We start from the raw sequence: 16,179 nt of genomic DNA on the forward strand, positions 1-16,179 counted from the left end.
TTTTTAGGTTTATTTATTTTGAGACACACACACACGCAGAATTCAAGGGAGGGACAGAGAAAGAGGGAGAGAGAGAATCCCTAGCAGGCTCTGCACCATCAGCACTGAGCCAGATGTGGGTCTCGATCTCACAAACCACGAGACCACGACCTGAAGCTGAAATCAAGAATCAGATGATAAGTCAGCACCTGAAGCAAAAAAAAAAAAAAAAAAAAAAAGTTGGCCTCATTCCTCAAACCTGAAAAATGAAATTATTAAAGCACAAGAAGAAAATGTGGGAGGGTTTATTTTATAATCTTGGAGTGGTAAAAGCCTTTCTAAGTATAATACAAACCCAGAAACCATTGTTAATAAACAACGTTGAATTTATCAATCTACGTAAAAATTTTTCCTTAATACTGCATGTCAAAAAATGCTATAATATAATGAAATAGTGTGCAGTGCATTGCTCGGGAGTCATCACATGAATCTTATGTCATGTTGAGTAAAAGAAGACAAGCCAAAGAACGTATGCTACGTGAGTTCATGGAGGCAAAACTAAACTATGGCATTGAAGGTCAAGGAGCATATTGCCTTGGGTGTGGGAAAGACATTGCAACAAGGAGAGGAAGTTTGAGTGGAGATCCTAGGTACCTTCAGGTAGTACTGTGTCTTTGCTGTTGGCAGTAATTACATGGATATGCTTGAAATACTTGTTTTCTGATGGAGTCTGTTTGCAAAGTGCAAAATCAAAGCGCACTACAGTTTATACAGCATGCTGCCTTTCGTGTGATTAAAAATTGTATTCATAGGGGCACCTGGGCGGCTCAGTCGGTTAAGGGTCCTTCTCTTGGTTTCGGCTCAGGTCATGATCTCACGGTGTGTGAGTTCGAGCCCCGCGTCGGTCTCTGTGCTGACAGCTCAGAGCCTGGAGCCCGCGTCGGGTTCTGTGTCTCCCTCTGCCCCTCCCCTGCTCATGCTCTGTCTCTCTCTCTCTCTCTCTCTCTCTCTCAAAAATAAACATTAAAAAAGATTGTGTTCCTGTATACATACATGTTATGTTGAATCTTATAAAATTGCTGATTTTTTAACCCCCAAAATGGTAATCTCCTCTGGTTCAACATGATATGCATATATATTTGTAAATACATAGGTATTCCAAAATACTCCTCAGAAGACACATAAAAAAAAAAAAATACCAAAAAACCCAAACCAATGACAGTGATTATTACCCACGAAGGCAACTAGGCAGCTGCAAGTATCAAGGCCTCTAGTCTCAGCCAAAAGCTCTGCCCACCCCCACCTTCGGGCCACGCTGTGTCTTTAGCTTCCAAAAGTAAAGAGGCATTTCTTCCCACAGAGTGCTCTCACCCCAGACCACGCACCTGTTCAGTGGCTCCCCCAAGGGGTGTGCCCAAAGACTGGCATGGCAGTTCGGGGCGGCTGGTGGCTCAGTCAGTTAAGCATCCGACTTCAGCTCAGGTCATGATCTCATGGTTTGTGAGTTCGAGCCCCACATGGGGCTCAGGGCTGACACCTCAGAGCCTGGAACCTGCTTCTGATTTTCTGTGTCTCCCTATCTCTCTGCCCTTCACCAGCTCACACTCTGTCTCTGTTTCTCTCTCCCTGAAATAAATAAGCGTTAAAAAAAAAACAAACTAAAAAAAACCCCACAAAACACCTGGCAGTTCTTGGTTCAACCTCCAGAAGAACATCACCTTAGTGATGAGTGTCCTTATGTGTGCCCTGTACTCTCAGCCTTAGCTCTGTCTATATTCCCAGGCACAGTATAATTGTCATCTTGATCATGGGGTACTTGAAGGATGATAATGTACATATACAAACATGCAATATTCTGAATATACACACTGTATTTATTTCAGACTTGGAGGCTTACGTTTCATTACAGAATCTTCCTGCAGAAATCATACTCGGCAAACAGCCATCTCTAACTGTCCCAGGAGTATGTGATTCTAGAATTCTATTCTTCCCTTTTGAAAGGGCATTATTCAGAGTCCACTGGCGTTCTACTTGAACAGTGTTTGGGAGAAAAAGACAGTCTCTCTTGTATCTATCCCCATTACGTATGAAAGAATTGCCTGTCCTCCAGGGCCACGGGGCGGATGCCAGGGTGAGCTGTAGCTCAGCAATGTGGGATGACTGTGAAAATATTGACACTTGACAATAGGCCCCAACCACCAACTGTGACAACTCAGCAGCTGGCCCAACCCAGACAGGTGATACACGCAGCCAAAGGCAGTTGTCGCCAACCTGCTCCAAGATGAAGTTTCTGTTGCCGGACAACTCCTCTGACCTCCACCCCAGCCAACTAACACAAGCAGTGATTTATCTGGGACTTAACAACCAGAGTCACTCTTGCGGAGGCAGGTGGATTGTCCTCCGTAACCTGCCCTTTTCCCTACATGAAACTTCCCCACAACCTCTAGATGGAAGACATTAGCTTTCAAGGAAGGTGCTATTGGAGGGACACTAGGTAAGAGCTTGTGACACAAATACGCTGTCATTGCCTCCTGGTCTCCGTTACTTGTCCTAGTGTGCCTGGACTTCAGGGTTGCCTATCGAGTCAAGTAGAATTTGCCTGTTTCTCAAATGTTTTGCCCCAATGCCCATTTTCTGATACTTCCGTGTATCAGTCAGGGTCCACTCAGGAAAGCATAGCCCATATCGGGTGTGGGAAACTAGTTATATAAGTGTTGAAAAAAATCAAAATGCCAGAGAACAGACAGGCAGCAGAGAGATCAGCAAGGACAGGAGGCGGTGTTAAGAGAGTCCAGGAGCGGGACCAGAACCGCAAAAGTGGTGTCGCCTCGATGGAGACACTCCTCCCCTCCCACCCTCAATCTGCCACCACTGCCCACCAGCCTGGGAACTATCATTCCAGGGTCAGCCCTTTGCAATATCAAGAGTGCAGAGCAGCGCTGAGAACAAACTGGAGAAGGACTGGTACGCTCCGAGAATGCCATTTCTGGGGCACCTGGGTGGCTCAGTTGGTTAAGCACCCGACTCTTGATGTCGGGTCAAGTGGTAATCTCCTGGTTCGTGAGAGCAAGCCCCAGGTTGGGCTCTATGCTGACAGCACAGAACCTGCTTGGGTTCTCTCACATAGTGCACATTCACAGGGCAAGGGAGTCAGGTGCTGTCACAAAGGCGGGACCAATGACCGCCCGGTGTTCACCAGAGAGGGTCTTTGGCAAACACATTTTAGGAAATCGGCAGTTGTGGAAGGGAAGGAGAGTAGGAGAGAAGAGAGTCCAGGAGCAGGGTGTTTTGGGTGGAGGTTAGATAAGATGGGATTTGCATTTTTACCAGAGGAACTTGGTTGTGGTTTAGAGCATGCTGATGTGCACACAGATCTCGTGGGGATTTTGTTAAACTGCAGATAATCAGCAGGCTGGGGTGGAGCTTGAGATTCCGCGTTTGTAGCAGACTCCTAGGTGATGTTGACCACATGGGGAAAAAAGCAAGGATCTAGGCTCTTGAGTTTGTGTAAATGCTGATGGCAAGGATCCAGGAGGGAGAAGGTGTCGGTCCAGAAAGAGATAAAGGGATAGAAAAGGTAGTACAACCTGGGGGTCCCCCAGATCTCTCTCTTGCTTCAAGTCTTTGGATGGGACCCAGGGACACGCCTTCTTCCAACCTCCAACCACCCTCCAGCCTCTCTTCCGGCCGTGCCGTTGTCTCAGCCACACTTTAACTCCAGGATCAGCAGACACCGTTGTGTGCGTGTGTGTGCGTGTGTGTGCACGTGCACGCACACGCATAGACTTATTGCCAATCAACCATCAACCCCCGGATTTGCCAGAATTATTCCACCAAGTTGGAGGCCACTGCCAACTGTCCGGTCAACACGCATCTGTGGCCTCCCCCGTATTTACCTCTCTCTCTCTGAGCTTCTATTTTGACCCAATGATGTGGTTTTGGAACGCATGGGCAACTTATTCCTGGAGCCGGCCACCAAGAGGCACAAGTGCATGGGCTCTGCCCTCTTCCAGGATATGTGGAAGCTGTCCCAGGATGAGCAGGGGTAAAACCCTCGTTGCCAGGGAAGCCACCATGATCCTGGAGGAGAAACTGAATCAGGCCCTTTTGGATCTGCATGCCCTGGGTTCTGCCCTTGCAGACCCCCATCTCTGTGACTTCCCAGAGAACGACTTCCTAGATGAAGAGGTGAAACTCATCAAAGAGATGGTCAACCACTTAACTCACCTCCACAGGGTGGCCAGCCCCCAGGCTGGGCTGGGCGAGTATCTCTTCTAGAAGGCTCACTTGCAAACACAACTAGGAGCTTAGAGGGCTCAATGGCCCTTAAAGGGACCCTTTGGCATTCTCCCTGGTGTCAGGACTTCTGCCTGAGCCTCTCTCTGCAGCTACAGAGAAGATTTTTAACCACCCTGGAGCCCTCTCCCAAGCCCTGGACCAAATGGAAACAATAGAGGTTTTCTTGCAGCAAAAAAATAAGATTCCTGAGATGGGGGGGGGGGGGGGGTGGTGGAGATAAGATGCTAGGCATAGATGAAGGGATAGGTTTTATGTGGTAAGAGATCATTTGTGAAAACAGAACAGAACAAGAGGAAATGGATGCAGAAGTAGGAGGTTTAGCATCCAATAACTTTGCAATATCCTTTTGATCAATGTTAAAAAGATCTCAGTTCATATAGGTTTCTTGAGTGTGGTTTCTTTCAGAACCTTTCGTGTACTATATTGATATGCTAATGTGAACATGCATCGTCAATCAATCAGAGGTTTCCTAATCCTAATCGACTACAAACCCCCTTTTCCTGGATATTCCAGGGACTCACATTCTGAACCTTTCGTGTACTATATTGATATGCTAATGTGAACATGCATCGTCAATCAATCAGAGGTTTCCTAATCCTAATCGACTACAAACCCCCTTTTCCTGGATATTCCAGGGACTCACATTCTGGAAAAGAAGTCTCGGAAAACACTGACCTACCCAATACATGCCTGGACTTTTCTAGTTATGGAATGGAGACTATAGATCTTATCTGACAATGACTTCATAATGACATTGTGAAGGTAAGTTTGAAAACTATACGCTGTATCTCACAGTTAAGTCCTCAACGTAGAAGTTCAATCAGGGACAGGCATAAATTCCATGTGGAGCAGGTTGTTGTCCCGGAGACCTCCCGGGGTGACACTTACTCACCTTGCTGAATTTAGCAAAACTCTCAGTCCTGCAGGCTCTGAGACTGTTTCCTCAACACACCCAGAGCAGACATCGTTCAGAAGCAAGTGCGTGCGCATAGCACCGGTATCTCAAGATAGAGACATAAACCAAAATGTGTTAGTTTATAACGATGGCGCTATATCTGCCACATGGGCCATTATAACCTTATTCATTCACTCAAGAATAATTATTGATTGCCTATTATGTGCCGGGCTATGAAATGTTTGGCTGCAGGATGGATCAGTACCAGCCTGTTTCCTGAATCGTGGTTTCTCCTCTGGCCACAGCTGCAGCCCAGCCTCCCGCCCCCACGCCCAATCATAGCCTGATAGAGGAGGCATCTGACTCGTTCTGGCCCCATAAGTTAGGCATCAAGACGGGTGATGTCACTCACTCTGGTTGCAGTGATACAGTTCTGATAAGTGAACTCTGGTCTCATCAGTAGGATCACATCCCCGGCACCCCCAAGCATTCTGATTGTTTGGCATTTGCCTCGTCCCTGGTCCTCAATTCTGATTCCGGTATGCTGCCTACTACCTCATTCTGCCTCCTCCTCTGTGGACTGTCGATTTGCTCCTCCCCTCAGGCCAGTGGCCAGCATCCAGCCACCCTCTGACCCGTCTACCAGGATTTTGCTCATCCTGACTTGCTATCTTTCTACCGGGCTTATTGCAACACTTTCGGGAGACTCGATTAATAAACCTCCTACTCTCCTTTCGAGTTCTGAGCCAACTGAGAAATCAACAACAGGACTTGGGGAACAAAGTATCAGCCATATAATTGATAAGAGTAAGAGGGAGCCAGTGGCACATTGTATGCCTCATACACTTGTTAATAACCTTCGCTGCAGAATTAAACTATTCGGCAGAGCTGGAGGCAAGGCATTCTACTCCAGCCTCCGAGCCCTGATGATGGTCCTAGGGCTCCGGTCGGGCAGCCGTCCCCAGTGACAACCGGGAGGGTGGACTGTAGCTAGGATCTTCATGCCTCCCCCCACCCCCAGAAGCAGATGCTGAGACCACGACTCAAGTGCAAGTAGTTCATTTGGAACCTAAAAAAACACCAGTAAGAGAGGAAGTGAGACAGTATTGGAAAGACAGCCAAAGGGGAGCTTGGACATTATCAAGCCACCTACCATGGGGACAACTGGAGCTCAATCACGATGGGGCACCAGGAGCCATGGTAGACCCGTGCTAGGCTATCCCACCCAAGGGATGAGGAGCTTTGGTATTTACACACTAACTTCCACTAATCATTGGTTGAAGGCCGGTGGGGGATGGGGGTGGGGTGAGGGGAGGCATAGTAATTCCTGGACACCCAGAGCCTACTCAGGTGAGCCAAATGGGCTTCGGTGGCCAGAGAACAGCCCTCAGACAGAGTTGCAGTGCCCACAGTTGGAAGTGGGGCTGGTGTGCCCTGAGAGGCCATACGAAGAACACCGCCAGGATCTTCTGGCCTTGGGATTCTGTCTTTGACCCAACGAGAAGAATCTGAATGAGAAGCTCCTTAGTTTCCTGCTCAGGGGCGACCATGACTTAGGCTCACACCACTTCCTCCTGCACCAACGCCCACCACGGCCACTCTGCCCTGGGGACCAAACCAGTGACGGAGCAGGTCCTCGGGGCCGTGGAGACCTGACCTGAGCTAGACCAGCCACTTTGGCAGCAGCTGTCGGGAAGTCAAGGAGAGTGATATCACATGCTTGTGTTATCTGAGGACTTTCCCCCCAGACAAGAATTAACCCCTGATCAAGGAAACTGAGGAGGAAGGTAGAGATGTGTCACTTTCCATCACAAACTGTGGGGATAAAAGAAATGTTTCTAAAGCAGCAGTAATAACGTATGAAAAAAACCAAAATATTTTGATACACCATGCAAGAGGAGACTGAATCATATTCTAGCCTCTTTCTGGAGGGCGGCATTACAAAGTTGGCGTCATAGGAGTAGATGGACGTAAAACACAGGAGAGCGTGTTATAGGAGCATGATGACCCCTTGACAAGAATTTACACCCTCACTTTCTTTCTACTTGGGCACAGAGGCCACATGAGACAGTTCTGGCACAGCTCCACGTTCTGTGCAGAGTCACCAGGCCTCTTGGACATTCGGGCACTTTATCTAGGCCTTACTCACTGGGCTGTGTGCCTTTCTCCCTCAGGGGCTGCTGTCTGAGCCTTCATTGTCTCCCCCACCCCCAACCCGTGAAACTGAACATCTCCGGAGTTGGTACACAGCCGAGCCGGGGATGGGTAGGGACCAAAGGTGTTCCCTAGCAGCAATCCCAGAAGACCGTGGACTCCCAGACTCTGGATCAGCAGGGGGAGGGGTGGGGCCTAACGACTGTGCCAAAAACATTGCTTCCCAGCTCACGCCTGCCTGCCACCAGGGTAGTAGTCACTGTAGGCAGTTCAGTTAGGCCCCTTTATTTAGTGGCCGGTCTGGAGCTGCTGTGGGTGCTGGGACTTTCCGTGCTCTCTCCTGGGGAATTGCCCTCGGCCGATAGGAGCCACCGCCCTGGGTCTCCCTGGGAGGATTTTGTCGCCACTCCCCGTAGGCCGGCAATGATCGACCAACACTGCAGTGCAAAACATCAAGGCAGGGCAACTGTGTGTTGTGTTATAACTTACTCTTCACAGAGCCATCCAGCGGAATTTTCTGTGATGATGGAAATGCCTCTCTCTGCTCTGTTAATATGGGAGGCACTAGCTCCCACGTGGCTACTGAGCACTTGGCATGAGACAGAGGAACTTAATTTCTTTTTTTTTCTAATATTTTTTTTTATTTTTTTTTTCAACGTTTATTTAGTTTTGGGACAGAGAGGGACAGAGCATGAACGGGGGAGGGGCAGAGAGAGAGGGAGACACAGAATCGGAAACAGGCTCCAGGCTCTGAGCCATCAGCCCAGAGCCCGACGCGGGGCTCGAACTCACGGACCGCGAGATCGTGACCTGGCTGAAGTCGGACGCTTAACCGACTGCGCCACCCAGGCGCCCCATCTAATATTTTATTTTTAAGTAATCTCTACACTCAACATGGGACTCGAACTTACAACCATGTGCTGCCTGACTGAGCCAGCCAAGTACCCCAAGACTAAGGAACCTAAGTTTAAATTTTAATCCCTTTTAATTAACTTAAATGTAAATGGCTGCACAGAGGTGGTAGTTACCTTATAAGATTATGCAGATCTAGGGCCTCTCATGGATCAGGCCAAGACTTTACCCGAGACCACACCCTTCCTTGCCTCTTCCCTTTTCCTATCCAATCTCACTCCCTCCTTTACTGGCTTGTCCTGAGATCACAACCTCAATAAATCACGTACCCTTGAACTCCTATCTCAGAATCTGCTTCTAGGGAACCCACTGAGACCTTATGTTACAATTACCCAAGAGTAGATCACAGAAAGCTTAAACCCTGCATCAAAAGCGCACGTATGAAGTCAGTACCAGTCAGAACGTTTTTAGCAGAAAATAGAAAAGAATCTCTAACTCATCTGGCTAAACAGCAAGGAGACACCTGGGAAGTCCAAGGATAAGACATCTCCGGACAATTCCGTGACTAAATGACATCTTGCTGCCCTGTCACCCTGGTGGGCAGCCTTCACCTTTGGACTAGCCTCCCTCTCGTTGTCACAAGGTGGCTATCCCACTGCCAGCCTCCACATCTGGACACAGCCACGTCCAGAAAACGAAACACCATCTTCCCCAGTGTGTCTTTTTTTTTTTTATGTTTATTTACTTTTGAGAGAGAGAGAGAGAGAGAGAGAGAGAGACCACGAGTGGGAGAGGGGCCGAGAGAGAAGGAGACACAGAATCCGAAGCAGGCTCCAGGCTCTGAGCTGTCAGCACAGAGCCCGATGGGGGGCTCGAACCCACGAGCCATGAGATCATGACCTGAACTGAAGTCGGAGGCTTAATCCACGGAGCCACCAAGGGCCCCTCCAGCCCATCTCTTATTAGGAGCAAGACATTCTTTCCCACAAACCTGCAGCTTTCTCCTCAATTTTTATTGGTCGGAACTGTATCACACGGCCATGTCTAAACCAATCCCTGAGAAGGGGAATGGGAAACCCATGATTGCTAGACCAGTCAGGACCAGCCTGTGGGTCTGTGGCCAGCCTCTCCTGAAGCACATGAGCAGAGAAGGGTGGGCACCAAACACAAGATAGCATCAGTGTGTACGGGCTGGGGACTGGATAAAATGGATGTTAGCGAGACAACCACAGTATCGGTTACAGGTTTCTTTAGGCCAACTTCTCCTACAATGTGTTCTGTGAACCACCTATGTGGAGATCATTTAGAGGGCTTGGTAATATGCAGATTCCCAGGCCTAAGGTATTGTGTGATCCACCAGGAGGGAAGGCAGGGTGAGACAGAGACCTACTGAGTTACGGTCACCCTCAGATGGTTTTCCTGCTCATTAATGCCGAAGAACCACTCACTTAAGCTGAAAACCAAAGATCCGCCTCTGGTCCCTTTGTTACCAGTCTCGCCAGAAGGGCTGTCGCGCATGACCAGGCATGGATGCCTCTTCGGTCTAACACTCTGAGTGACGTTCAGATGACAAGAGTGCCTATCAGTTGTACTTAACATGCATTATTAATATGACTGTCAGCTTCACTTGCTGAATCCACGATTCCTGTTACGACACTTCATGAAAAATGAATGTGATAATGGCTTCCCCTTTATGGGCTAATATATTGAAACACATCTAAGAAGACATAAGTATGAAGTTTATGGAAAGCAGCATCTGGGACCGGTTCTTTAACGCGGTGAAAGGTCTCAGGGGTGATTCTGATGTCGGAGAACAGCTGCCACCGAACGCAAAGGCTAGCTGTTTAAGTTCCGGATACCGCTAAACGGTGTCTGATATAATGTTCAGTCTCCAGTTAACTGACATCAGTCGCCAGGGGAAGAAAGCCTGGGCAGTGACCGGCCTTACGTCAGAGGCCGGACTTGTTGCCTGAGCCACTTGACGGGGACTACCGATTGCGAATAATTTGCCTCTTTTCGCCAGGTGCCTGCTTGAATTTTTCACTGGATGTCTAAAAATCACTTCGGACTCCATATATCCAAAATCAGACTCTTGATTACACCTGCACTGTGGATGTTCTTATCTTAGTTTTCCTCCCTTCCTGTTTGCCTCTGCTCCTTCCCTCTGCTGCAACCCATCACCTCCCTAATTCAGTGCTTTGCCTAAGTCCTGGCTTCAGTCTCTGCTTCTGAGGAAACCCCAGCTAAGACGGGTGACAGGAAAGGAACAAAGATGTCTTAAGATATTACTAGAACATTATTTCAAAGAATTATGAACATAGGATGTAGACAGCACAATTAATATATACTTAAAGGGAAAGCCATGATTAAAGACGCCCAGGAAACTGGCAACAACATTTACATCTGGAAAAAGGAAGGGAACCAAGGGAAGGATTGAGAAGAGAACTTAGTCTTCACTGTGGCCTTTTCTAATTTGAATGCTTTGTCTGGTTAAAAATATAATTGCCTATTGTATGTATGTATGTATTTTAGAGACAAAGCATGCATGAACAGGGGGTGGGGGGTAGAGGGAGAGGGAGAGAGAGAGCAAGAGAGAGAGAGAGAGAGAGAGAGAGAATCTCAGGAAGGCTCCATGCCCAGCCCAGCATGGAGCCAGACATGGGGATCGATCCCATGACTGCGAGATCATGACCCGAGCCGAAAACAAGAGTTGGGCACTTAACTGACTGGGCCACCCAGGCGCCCCAATAATTACCTATTTATTTTAATGTTTATTTATTTTTGAGCGAGAGCGAGACAGAGACAGAGTATGAGCGGGGGAGGGGCAGAGAGAGAGGGAGACTCAGAATCCGAAGCAGGCTCCAGGCTCTGAGCTGTCAGCACAGAGCCCGACACGGGGCTCAAACTCACGGACCGTGAGATCATGACCTGAGCTGAAGTCAGACGCTCAACCGAGCCACACAAGCGTCCCTTTTTTATTTTTTTTATTTCATTTTTTTTAATAATTACCTATTTTAAATGTAGATAGACATAGTGACTCTGAGATCAAACACCTGGATTGGACCATCCCACTATGGGATTTGCCTTATATCTGCATTTGGGGGAGTGTATTCCTCATTCCTAGAATCTCCACTTGACGTGATAGACACAATTGGTTTAAGTTGCTTTGTAAAGAGAGCCCAAGTATGTACAGACTTACTGGATTTGGTGAACAGAGTAGCAAATAAGAGAGGATTTATCATAGGTAAAGCTCCATGGCTCCAAGGGGAAAAAAGGGGGTATTTCACACCCCGAAGGTAATGAATACAATGTTTCTACTGTGGTTTTCACTGTGCAGTCTTATCATTCCTAAGGGTTTTAGGTCTTTGATCTGGAAGTGATGGAGGGCTTGGAGGATGGAATTACCAAGGAATAATTAGACCATTCTCCACAATATATGCTGCAAGTTACTGTTTCCCAAAGGGTGGATAGGACACACAAGTCTCTAGGGTACAGGAGGTGATTTTAGGTGGCCCCTCACCTTTCCTAACTGGTCTGCCTTTCATGATGACTCATTTCATACGTGCCCTTTGGGGGAAAGGATTTTCTAGTTCTGGACACGGCTGGCAGAGACAAATATGGCAGCAGGACTACTGACAGTGATTGTTCCTTCTGCTGATACAGGCCTGGGGAGAGGAGGCTGTGACCCACACCTCAATCAGGGTCAGAGATGAGCGTGACCTCCCCATCCCAGCTCATGGATAGATGGGGGTGGGGGCGGGCAGGGGAGAAAGCAGCATGCTGCCTACATTCTCTGGGTGTGTCGCTTAGTTGGATACACAGAAAACATTGTCCTAGACGATGAAGGAGGCCAGTTATCAAGGATAATTCTCTATATGTTATAAGACTCAAGGCAATCATACACCACTCCACAATGCATTTAAGTAAGTTTAGTATTAGCTGAATATTGGGGAGCCCAGGTGGCTCAGCCAGTTGAGCGTCTGACTCTTGATCGTGGCCCAGGTCATGATCTCGAGGATCATGGGATTGACCTCCATGTTGGGCTCTGTGTGGACAGCGTGGGGCCTGCTTGGGATTCTCTCTTGCCCTCTCTCTCTCTCTCTGCCCCTCACCCCCCTCTCTCATTCTCTCTCTGAATAAATAAATGCACTTTAAAAAATATCTTAGCTGAACACATTCCCTAAAATTATCCTCAGGCACCTCCCCACCTCCTGTCAAGCTACCCAAAAGGCCCAGGGTTTCCCCGTTTCCAGTGTTAGTCAGTCAGTGTGGCCTCCATACCTAGCTGGGTCTCTGGCTGTTGCGTATCTCAAACTGGGGTTTCTGTTCAACCTTGGCGGACTCTCTTGGGCCCTGGCCTCAGGCCTGCTCCTGTCCATTTTTAGCCGAAGTTAAGCGGGGATGGTGAATGGGCTGCAGCAACAGAACAGGAATGGTGAGGCAGGGGCAACGAGCGAGGCCTCGGAAGAGCCAGATATTAAGAGGTGACCAGCCATTGGGTGACAAGAACAGCGAGATGGTTGAAAGTAACCAAACAGACTTGATGTATTTATCAAGTCTGCAGGTAACAGCAGGCGGTGCTGGGTTAGGCCACAAAGCCTAGACTCCGAAAGAAGTCAGTTGGCTAGAATGTGAACTTAAAACATCAACATCCTGTTTTAAAGTCACAAAAGTGCTTTTGGTTTTGGTACCACCATGCCATGAGCACTGATGGAAACCCCTTGGCTTGGGAACAATTCTAAGTGAAAAACATCTTAGGGGTTAGATTATCACAGCCCCAGGGTGAGCCTAGACTATGGATCCCGGGCTAAGGAGATGGGATTTAATGGTCCCCTCAAATTCTACAGGTCAGACCGCATCTGGAATATGTGGGTTCTGGTCTGGGTCTTACAACTAAGACAGGATCTTAGCAGGAGGGAGACAGATCCCCTTTTCCTGGGTACCCATTCCCCACATGCTGTGACTGCTGGCTGCCACCAGCTCCCTGCTCCTGAGAACCACTTCACTCAGGAATGTCGCTCCTGGCTCTCTACACCCCTGGAGCCAACGACTGAGTGGCACAGAACGCAAAAGTCTGAACCACTCATCTCGTGGTGAAATCTCTGTGGTGCTACTGATGCCCCAGAACTACCCGGGGTATCAACCTGAGCCTCGTCGCCAGCTGAGACCACATACTTGCTCAGCGCCGTCCCCTGCCCCATCCGATACCCCTCATGTCCCGACAGGTGTACCCTGAGGAAACACCTCGGGTAAATCACTTGGACTAGAATCCCTGCCTCAGACTCTGCTCCTAGAGCACCTGACCTGAGAGAGAAGCACAGGACGGTGAGGGGTCTGCAAACCATATCATGAGGAGGGATGAAGGAGATGAAATAGTTAGTCCAGGAACAAAGAGGGTGGAAATATGATAAGCAACTGTCTTCAAATATGAAAAAAAAAAAAAAATGAGACAACAGCAAAAGGACAGATTGCACGGAAATTAGACCAAGGCACAATTTGGCTCAGTATCACAAAGAACTTTCTAATACTCAAATATGTACAACATAGGTATAGGCTGCCTTGCAAATCAGTAACCTGCGTAGAAAACGCTCACTCAGAATCCAGAGGACCGTTGGGTGGGGTGTAAGAGGAGGAACTCTGGGCATTGTCTGATGGGCGATCCCTAAGACCAAAGGCCAACAGTCTAGTTGTTATTATTTGAAGTGGCCACAAGATGGCAGCAGCAGAGAGTTTCCCCAAAAGACGATTAAATAAGAAATTGTCGTTTCCGCAAATTTGATTCAGATCTTCAGACATTACAGGAGGTGTCGTATATGCCGTCATAAGCCCTTAGAGATTTACGATACACAAAATTGCAAAGGAAAAACGTTTTCCCCAAACTGCATATTTTACAATTGGAAAAAACAAAATCTCAGAGGTCTAAAGAGGTAAACCCTAATCATTAAGGTCACAGTGAATCAGGATAAGCACACGTCTTACATTCTGATAATGACGTTACTTCTATCTTGTCACACGGCTTTCTAGGTCCAGTTATATTGTATCTTCCAGGGCAGGAGTCTGTGTTTGAAACAGGCTCAACAACGGGGTATATGGCAGGCCTCAGCCTGTCTTAGCCCACGGCCCTCACAGAAAGAATTCTCTACATTGCCAGGCCTCTTCTTGCGTCCACCTCAGCGTCTCCTGGGGGCCTGACACAACTCGATCGGGGAACGCAAGTAAACCTGTGATTCCACGGAGCGAGGTTATATCAGAGTTTGTTTGCAACCCTGAGGCCAATTAACCTCACCAGGCCCCACAACCCTCCATGTCTGGTCTCCACCTGTGGCAGCTGGCCTCTACGATGACCATCTTTCCTCTTGGTTTCCTCGCTCTTGTATTGTTCCCATCCATGCTGCACGGTAGCTGGTCTGTGTAACCAATAGGAGACCGTAGACGTGATGATATATGTCTTCTGAGGCTAGAAGGTGAAAGATGTTGCATCCTCCACCATACTCTTTTTGGATCACCCACTCTGGAGGACACAGGCTGCCGTATTGTTAGGACATTCAAGCAGCCCAATGGAGAGTTCCTCGTGGGGAAGAACTGAGGCCTCCTGCCAACAGCCAGCACTGACTTGCCATCCACATGAGTAAGCCATCTTGGAAACAGGTCCTCTAGACCTAGATAAGCCTTCAGGTGACCACAGCCCCGGCCAGCATCGTAACTGCAAACTCAGGAGAGGCTCTCGGTCGGAATTACCCAGCTATACTGCTTCCTGACCCACAGAAGCTTTGAGACTGTGTTTATTGTTGTTTCAAGCTAAGTTTTATAGTACTTTATTATGTAACAATAGATACCTAATACAACACTCTAAATGCCAGCTTCCCTGGCTGTATACACTCTCTTTTCAAACATTTTCCTCTCTTTTCTCTGGCTGCTGTCCTCACCATTTTAGTTAAGTGTAACTAACTTTGAAATGCAACAGATGTTTTCCAACCCTTATGTTACGGAATCTCTTTGCTCTCAATGGGGAGTCTTCTGGAGAATTCCTACTCATTGGCTTCCATGACCCTAAACCACCCTGGCTCTACTGATTTTTCTCTTTCAAGTCTTCCTACCTCCTTCTCCTTCCTACCTCTTTTGTCACATGCCGTATGAATGTGGATGCTGCCTCGGAGTCTATTCTTGTTCTCTTCTTTTGACCCTGAGCCAGCTCTGTGGGTCACTTTGCTGCTCCTTTGACCATCACCCTGCAGACGACCACCCAATCCATCGGTCCAGCCCACATCCCACTTGTGAGAATGGCGCCCTCACATCCACCTGCCTGTAGGTAGCCTTATGCTGGAGCCCACTTACGGCAGCTCCTGAGAACCAACGGCACACTTCTCTTCCCGATCCCACGTTTAGTATTGTCACACTGGTAGCCTCAAATCGGCCATGGTGGGAGTATTTACACCATGGTTTTCAACAAATGCTACTAACCAGGGCTTTATCAAGAACCAGTGGGTAAACATTATCAGCACATCACTGTTCAACTAGATGCTTCTGCCTTCTGTGTCCCACAAACACCTCAATTCAACATGTCTCCAATGGAGTTTTATTTTTCCATTCATTTATTCAAAACTATTTTTTATTCAAAATATTGCTTGCAGTTTTCTCAGGTTCTGGTGAAGAAGAAACATTCTGTGGCTTCCGTAAACTTGCTCTCTGTTGGCGTAGACAGAAGGGTAAACGGGCAGTCTCACTGCCATGGTAAATGCTCCAGCTCCAGTAAGCACAGGGGGCTCAGGGGCACAGAGCAGGGAAGACTTTAAAGAGGCTGTCTCGGGGCGCCTGGGTGGCTCAGTCTGTTAAGCGTCTGACTTCCGCTCAGGTCACGATCCCACAGTTTGTGAGTTCAAGCCTGGCGTCAGGCTCTGTGCTGACAGCTCAGACCCTGGAGCCTGCTTTGGGTTCTGTGTCTCCCTCTCTCTCTGGCCCTCCCTGCTCATGCTCTCTCTCTCTCTCTTTCAAAGCTAATA

The 16,179-nt window shown here is 48.2% G+C and overlaps 1 pseudogene; it reads left to right on the forward strand.

Annotated features, from left to right (window-relative positions):
• The first annotated feature begins 2,708 nt into the window (after nucleotides 1–2,708).
• LOC123610425 lies at nucleotides 2,709–4,689 on the forward strand (annotated as a pseudogene).
• The last annotated feature ends 11,490 nt before the right edge of the window (nucleotides 4,690–16,179 follow it).

This window comes from Leopardus geoffroyi, chromosome C2, assembly GCF_018350155.1.
Source record: "Leopardus geoffroyi isolate Oge1 chromosome C2, O.geoffroyi_Oge1_pat1.0, whole genome shotgun sequence".
Classification (NCBI taxonomy): domain Eukaryota; kingdom Metazoa; phylum Chordata; class Mammalia; order Carnivora; family Felidae; genus Leopardus; species Leopardus geoffroyi.